Source organism: Taeniopygia guttata, chromosome 12 (genome assembly GCF_048771995.1).
Source record: "Taeniopygia guttata chromosome 12, bTaeGut7.mat, whole genome shotgun sequence".
Taxonomy (NCBI): Eukaryota; Metazoa; Chordata; class Aves; order Passeriformes; family Estrildidae; genus Taeniopygia; species Taeniopygia guttata.
This window is the reverse complement of record NC_133037.1, coordinates 20,201-28,282: the sequence shown is the minus strand read 5'-3', so window position 1 is coordinate 28,282 and position 8,082 is coordinate 20,201. Positions and strand designations below refer to the sequence as shown.

The 8,082-nt window shown below is 46.9% G+C and overlaps 1 long non-coding RNA gene across 1 annotated transcript; it reads right to left on the bottom strand.

The window, feature by feature from the left end:
- Positions 1 to 5,592: 5,592 nt before the first annotated feature.
- Positions 5,593 to 8,082, bottom strand: LOC140684932 (uncharacterized). Its single transcript, XR_012057953.1, has 2 exons — positions 7,760 to 8,082; positions 5,593 to 6,420 (listed from the first exon to the last, which is right to left on the bottom strand). It is a non-coding gene; the product is annotated as an uncharacterized lncRNA (long non-coding RNA).

Below are 8,082 nucleotides of genomic sequence, written 5' to 3'. Positions count from 1 at the left end.
TTTTTTTTCACTGTATTTCTTCCTTTGCTTCTCATCTTTCTTTTCTATTTCTGACTTAATTTCTGTCTGTCCCTAACTCTGTGTTTCTATTTCTCACTGTTTCTAACTCTGTCTCTCTGCTTCTCTATTTCCTGCTTTTTTTTTCTTTCTTCCTCTGTTTCCAACTATTTATTTTTCTCTCTATAGTTTATACTTTACTATTTCTTTTTCTCTCTAGCTTTAACTTTTTTTTTCTCTTTTTTACTCACTTTCTTTTTCACCCTAACCCTGCTCATTTTTCACTCTTTTTGTTTTCACTGTTTGCCTCTGTTTTCGTAGTTCTTTTTTTTTCAGTCTCTCTTTTTCTCTCCAACTTCAACTTTTTTTAACCCTTTGTTTCTCTCTATTTCTACCTTTATTTCTAACTCTGCTTTCCTTTCCAGCTTTAAAAAAAAAAGCAGTAAAAACTTTCAGGCTCCCTGGGAGTAAAAAAAAACCAAAAACAACCAAACCTTTAAATAATTATCTAAAGAAAATTATTTAATTGCTGGGAGCCTGAAATTTTCTACTGCTGCACCAGACATATTGTTTTTCTTCTTTTTCCTAATAGATATAGGGCCCCTAATTAGCGATCCAGCTGGCAGGTAACAGTAGCAATACACAGCAACCAGTACTCCCATCAACCCCACCAGACGAATAATGATACAACCAAGAGTTCATCATGTTGAAACATAAATTTTAAGGGATTTAGAGGAGCTAAGATTTTAGTTAAAGACAAGCCTTACTAGAGTTAATTAAAATAAATGAGTAGGCCTTGATAAAGTTAAGAGTGAGTAGTTAACTAGTAATTGATTGCCTGTCAGCACAATGTTTAGTTAGCTGTGTTTATAATGAAGAATATAGAAACGGATAAATAGATTTTAGGAGCATAAGACAATTGTGGGCCTCCTCTGTTCTGAAATCAACTGAAGACAAGGAATGGGAGTTCTACTAAGAGTTCATTTGTCATATTTGCATTGAAACGGTAGAAAGGCCAGAATGAGGAAGACTTCATTTACTTCCACATTTTGGGACTCATCCCCATGAAAGAGACCACTGACCCATTTCAGGGAACAAACTTCATGCTTAATAGCTTTTGAAATGATTAGCATATGAAGCAAGGAATGGGATGTACCAAAATGAATAGGTATTTGTATTTTCGGTATTCAGTACTTGTATGGATAAAAGGGCTCTTTAATCACTTGGAAAGTGTGGTGTGTATTTGGGAACTATCCCACATGCTGCTGGGTGTCGAATAAACATACACTTTCTAACTTCAAACTGTTAAAGAGTTTTTGTCTGTCACAGTTGGATATCGGTACTAGATCAATATCCATATTTTTATTTTAATAAATCAACATCACAAGGATAGAATTGCACAAACAGGCGCTCTGCCCCCACAGCCGCCGGCCGGCAGCGCGCCCAGCCCTCGGTCTCGCAGCGCCACCTGCCGTTGCAATTCGCGCACTGCACCCACGCCTCCCTCTGGCCCGCCCCTGCGTCGCGTCACCGCGTGACGTCACCACGTCGGTGCCCCGACCCCTCCCCTCGCACCGCCCCCAGCGCCTCAGAAAAGACCCCAAGCATTAGTCGCCCCGACAGCCGCCTGTCCGAAATTCCGACACAAATCCCGCACTCCAAAAATAATCCCGCGCGGCGTCCTCCGGTGCGGGTGCACCGGAACAGCACCACGGCACGCAGGGCGTGCGGAGGGCACACAAAAAACCGCCAAAAACCGCCAAAATCGACCCCGTCCCGAAAATCGCCATCTTTGCCCCATCACGTGATTCTCTGGGCGCGGCCATCTTTGACTCAATCACGTGATGCAGCGGGCGCCGCCATAGTTGACCTTGTCACATGACTACACAGGCGCCGCCATATTTGTCCCGTCACGTGATGTAGTAAGCGACGCCATATTTGCTCCAATCACGTGACGCTGTGGGGGGCGCCATATTTGCTTTCATCACGTGTTGTAGTAGGAGCCGCCATCTTTGTCCCGTCACGTGATGTAGTAGGCGACGCCATATTTGCTTACATCACGTGATTCAATGGGCGCCGCCATATTTGCCTCGTTTACGTGATGCCGTGGGCGCCGCCATCATTGCTCCTTTCACGTGATGCCGTGGGCTCCGCCATTTTCTAGGGTTACTGTTATTTTTAAGTTTAAATTTAGAGGTATTATTAATATTAGATTTATTTGAGGTTAGGGTTAGGTTAGGATTAGGGTTAGGGTTTGTGTTTCGGTTAGGATTTAGGGTTCAGTTTAGGGTAAGGCTTTGAGGCAGGGCCAGCTTGGGTCTGGGACGCATCCTTCACCATTCGGATTTTTTGCAGGCAGCTGCCACCTCAGAGTCACAGGCCCCTGAGCACAAACAGCGGCCCTTTTCCCAGGGTTCCTTATGTCAGTTTGCAGCAGGTGTTTGGCATTGCCTCAGGAACCAGAATTTTATTCTGCTGCAGTTCTGTCTGTCAGATATGTCGTGCCCCCTCCTACCCTCACCTTCTCCCCTCATCCCTGTTCTTCTCTGTCCCTGTCTCCCCCCCCACCCCTAGCTGTACCTCCAGCCCCCCCATCCTACTCTCTCTTCACCCTTCACCCCTCCCCATCCTGCCCCTGCCCCATCCCTCACTCCCCCCACCGCCCACCTGTGACTCCCAGCAGCACCACATGGGAGCCCAAACTTGTGGGGATAGTGCAGCCCTCACAGCAGGACAACACCAAAATAAAACAGGCAGGGATGACATCTGTGGGCTGCAGGGTGTCACAAAGGAACCTGGGGCTGAGGGCAGGGGGCTGGAGGGTGGCATAGAGGGTGGGGGCAGCTGAGAGGCAGAAGGTGTCTGTAGGAGTAAAAAGGGGGGCACAGAGATGCTGAGAGGCTGCGGTGGGGAGCTGGAGGGTGACACAAGGAGGCTGAGGGGCAGAAGGGATCTGTAGGAGTTAAGAGGGGGGCTCCAGGGTGGCACAGAGACACTGAGAGGCTGCAGTGGGGGCATGGAGGGTGACACAAGGAGGTTGAGAGGCAGGGGGTGCCTTGAGGACAAAGTGGGGGGTAGCTGAGGGTGACAGGTGAACCAGCCCTCACACCACCCTTAACCTCACCCTCAAAACCACCCCTCCCTGGGTGGGGAGTGCACGGTGGAGGTTAGGGGGCCAAGGGACAGTGTCGAGGGCTTGGGGTGGCACACAGACATTGTGGGCTGAGGGGCAAAGAGAGTGGGACTTGACAAGTGGAGATCTGACACTGAGGGTTAGGGGTACAAAGGACAGGAGATAGGGTACTGGGAAGGCTTAGGGTACAGCAGCAGCCCTCACCCCAGCCCTAAGCTCACCCCAAACAGCACCCCTAGAACACCAGTTTTCCCCAACAGTAGCTACATGGAGTGACCCTACTGCTGGGACAGCCCCAGAACCCTTCCTGCAGCTGCAGGCAGTGACTTTAACTAAAAGGTAGAGATGATGTTTGCTGGCTAGAGAGAGACTGGTAGAGCCTGGGGACTGAGCACTTTTTTTAGTGGGTTTTTTTAGTGTTTTTAGAGGATATTTGAGGGGTTTTCTCACAGGAGCTTTTTAGGAACTTCCTGGAAACATTTAGGATACTTTTAGGGCTTTTTCAGGGCTTTTAAAAGATTTTTAAAAGTTATTTTAAGATCTTTCTTAGTACCAATTGGATTTTTACTTTTTTTTTTTTTTTTTTTTTTTTGGTGTTCTTGGGGCTTTTTTAGGACTATTTAAAATTGTTTAGGGCTTTTTTAGGACTATTGGGGGTATGTGGAGGACTCTTAGGACTCGGGTATTTTTAGGTTTTTTGAGGAAATTTAATGTTTTTTTAGGGTCTTATCAGTGTGTTTTAAGGATTTTGGGGCTGATTTTAGCGCTCTTTTAAGAGTATTTAGGGTTTTTTTTAAAAGTTCTTTGAGAATTTTTAGGGGTGTTTTAGGGTTTTTTTTGAAGTAGGGTATTTTTATTGTATTTTAAGGGTATTCTGAGGCTATTTTTATGTTTTTGTGGGGGTTTTAAGACATTTTGAAGATGAGGGCTTGTCAGGGCATTTTTATGGGTTTTTAGGGTCTTTTCATGGCATAGAGGCTGAGGGGCAGCTTGAGGGGCACTGTGGGGGCTTGACGGTGACAGGCTGGGAGCTGAGAGAGGAACAGGGGGAGGGGACAGTGGGTAACACAGAGAGATGCTGAGGGGGACAGGGGCAGCTGGAGGGTGACACAGAGAAGCTGGGGGCTGAGGGGCAAAGGAGAGGGATTAAGGGTGGCACACAGGAGCTGAGGGGCAGCTGAGAGGGGGCTTGAGGGGCAAAGTGGGGCTTGAGGGTGACACACAGAGCCTGAGGGCTAGGGGGCAGAGGGAAAGGTTGAGGAGTAAAGGGAGAGGGTTTGAGGGCTGGACAGACTAGTGGAGATCAGGGCTACAGGCTACAGCTTAGGAGGCAAGTTAGGGTACAGGTGCATCACCCCTCACCCCAGCCCTAACCTCACCCTAAGCAGCCTTTTCCCTTTTCACCCCTAACAACAGCAGCGCAACACAGCAAGCCTAACAGCAAGACCACACCGGAACCCTACCTCTGGGACAGGGCAGCGACCCTTGCACCAGGACAACTCCAGAACCCTCAGAGGACAACAGGACCTGCTGCAAAAAGGTAGGGATGACATCTGTGGGCTAGAGAGCAACAGGAAGGGGCTTGGAGCCTGAGCAGGCTTCCTTGAGGTTTTTTTCTTTTGCGGGACTATTAGGAATTAGGAACCCTATTTAGGGATTTTTGAAGGCTTTTTAAGACTTTTCTGGTGTCTTTTAGAGTATTGTTACACCTTCCTAATGCTATTTTAGAATTCCTTGGTGCATTTTTAGGGTCAGGATGTGGGTCAGACAGTATGCCTGCTGAAAATGCCGAGTACTACTGGAATGCAGTGGAATGCTTTGGGAAGGTGCCAGTGGAGGGCCAGTGGGTCAGGTGTCATGCTGCCAGTCTGAAGGTTGTGAATTCTGAGCAAAGCAAAGTGGTTGTGGTTAGGGTTATATGATGGCAGATTTCTCAAGGAGAAATCCAGACAGAAAAAAATCATGCCCCAAGCTTTGTACTGTCAGTTTGCAACAGGTATTTGGCATGAAAAAATCCCTGAGTACTTGGGGGTGGGAGATTCGGACTGGGAGAACTCCTGCACCGTTTTGACATTGAGGAGGCAAAAGGAAACTTAGGACCTGACAACCCAGGGGGGTCACAGGGCCCTGGGAATGAATGAGGGATATCTACATTGTGAAAGCAAATTCTACAGCGCAGGTTCCTGGTGTCAGTTCACAGGGCTCCCTTGGGACTGTCAGGGCAGCACATATTTGAGGTGGTGGCAGCTCGGGTCCGGGACACATCCTTTGATGTTCGGATTTTTTGCATTCAGCCACCCGCTGAGGGCCACAGGGCCCTGAGCACAAACTCTGTCCCTTTTCCCTGGGAAGGAAAACTCACCAGTCCAGGTTCCTGATGTCATTTTGCGAGCTGTGCTTGGGATTTCAAGGCAACCCCTGGTCAACGTGTTAGCATTCAGGAACACACATAACCACGGGATATGATTATATGCAGGTGCTTTTATTGAGAGCTCTGGGAATCAGGGGTACAGATCCAAATCTGACTCCAACATGGCTTTTGAGCTGAACATATTTTATATTCTATCATTATATAACTTACATATTAATTATTAAACTTATATTGTTCTATTGTATACATTGACACGAGTTTCTCGTGATCTTTCTTAGGTCCCTGACCACAGTTTCTCATGATTATTCTTATGAATAAATAGTAATTATATTTAATTACTAAACAATCATCACATCTAACAATTATATAATTTATCATGTACTAGCTACACAGGTGCAGTTTTCTTTTCAGGGCCTACTAAGCTTAATTTGCCTTTTAACCCTAAATCCCCATGATTTAAAACCCTTTTACTATCAGACGTGGGGGCAGCTTGGGTCCAGGACAAATCCTTCTCCATTCAGATTTTCATGGGGCGGCCCTTCTTTCATGGCCCCTGGCTCGTGGACTCTATCACAGGCCCATTTCTCTGTGAAACATAGCTCACCCTCCCCAGTTCCTGATGTCAGTTTGGAGGAGGTGCTTCTTCCTTCCAGGGCAGGCAGAATTCTTGCTTGCAGCAGTTTTGCTCCAGGATAAATCCCGTGCCATTCAGAATGAAGCGTAGAAAATCACTCGGGGCCACAGGCCTCGTGACCTGACCTCTGCCATTTTTCCCTGTAAAACCAACCTCACCCTCCCCATGTGTCGATGTCTGTTCACTGGAGGCGTGCTGCTCTCCAAGGGCAGCGAGAGTTCCTTGTGTTGGCAGATGCGGTCTCTGAGAAATTGTTCACCGTTTGCAATTTCGGAAGAACAATTCCTGGTTGGCCAGGGGCACACATAGAGGAAAGACTGTTAATTATCTTGGAAATGAAAGGCTGGCACCCCATTGTTTAAGGGGCTGAAAAAGGGCTGCGTAGGGGAGGAAACACCCTGCAGGACCTTTCTTCACCTCATCCCCCACTGTAGCAGGGGTGTAGCAGCTCCCCACATGACCAGCTGCTTTCAGTGCAGCTACCTGGGCACACCTGCACAGGGAGCTGCTAATCCAGAGGGGCTAACAGGGGTATCCCAAGCGTCCCTCCAGGAACTACGGTCGGAACATCCAGCAGGGAGCGGGGAGCAGTGTGACCCACCTGAGCACGGAGCGTCCCTTTGAAAAAATGCCGAGGGAAGAGACCTCTTGCCAAGGGGCAGCACCCGAGCAGGCCGGGCAGCACGTGGGGTTCCACGGGAGAGCTTTCAACTTTCCCCTTTTATTGCGTCAGTCCCTCCCTAGAACTCCCAGACATTCCACAGCACTCCCAGAAAAGACAGGGGTTATGAAGACAGAAGGGGTTTAACTTATGGGAAAAAGCTTCCTTTTCCATTATTTTTTGTGTTCAAATCATGAGGGAATGCACTTCCCCTGCAATTTTAATGGTCTCGGTTGAAAGAAGCCCCGTCTTTTCTATGCTGTTAGGGGTGTTAATTGACAGGGAATCCCCATTTGCCATTATTTTCCAATTTAAATAGAAGGGGAAAACCTAGACAAGGTTTTTTTATGGGTTTGAATTAAGGGTAACCCTTTTTGTTGTCCTAAAGCTTAAATTGAGGGGGAAGCCCAGCTATTCCTCTTTCTTAAAGGCTTGGATTGAGTGGAAGATCCCTCTGTTTTCATTATTGCAGAGATTTAAAACGAGGAAAACTTCTGTTTTCCCAATATTCTAGGGGATTAAATTAAAAGGCAGAAGCCATTTATTTGCCATTGTATCCATTTCAGTGGAGGTAAATTCCCCATTTCCTCATTTTAAAGGATTCACCTGAAGGAGCCTGTTCTAAAATGCTTTTTCAGCATTTTAAGGGTTTAAAACTACATTTCAGGGCACTTCTTTCTGTGCCCTAGGACTAAATATCTCAGGGAAAGGCAAGCCTAGCATGTACTTAACCTTTATGCTGCCCAGGAGCCCATTTCTTTTCTTATATTTATTTATAATGTAGTTAGCCCTAATTAGTAGCTCCAAGGAGACTTAGACAGTTCATATAATTAGTATTCTTCTCCACCCTTAGTCTCACGTTGAGTACTACTTAGAAGTCACTGAGGAATAATTATATAAGTTAACAGCAAATTATCCAACTTATCTAGAAACGCTGCCTAAAAACAAAGTTTTATTTCTTACCGGTTTTCTTGCCCTTTTGCTCCAAGTATTTGTAGCAAAAAAAGAAAGCGCTGTCATTTCCTTGAAGAGTTTTCTTCTATATCAAGCCCTTTATTCTCTTTGAATTCAAATCAGAGGAGCCAAACAGCAGTAGCTGCTCTGAGGGCTTTTATGCCCGGTGGGGTTTGCCCCCTCCCTTTTCCTGGGTGTCATGGGAATGAGAGGCGGGCCCAATCAGGGGTATATTAACCCCAGCCTTTTCAAGGGGCTTCATTCCCTCCCTGGGATCAGTGGGGGTAAGAGCTCTCCTCTCATTTTGGTGAAGAGGCTCTTTCAGCTTATCC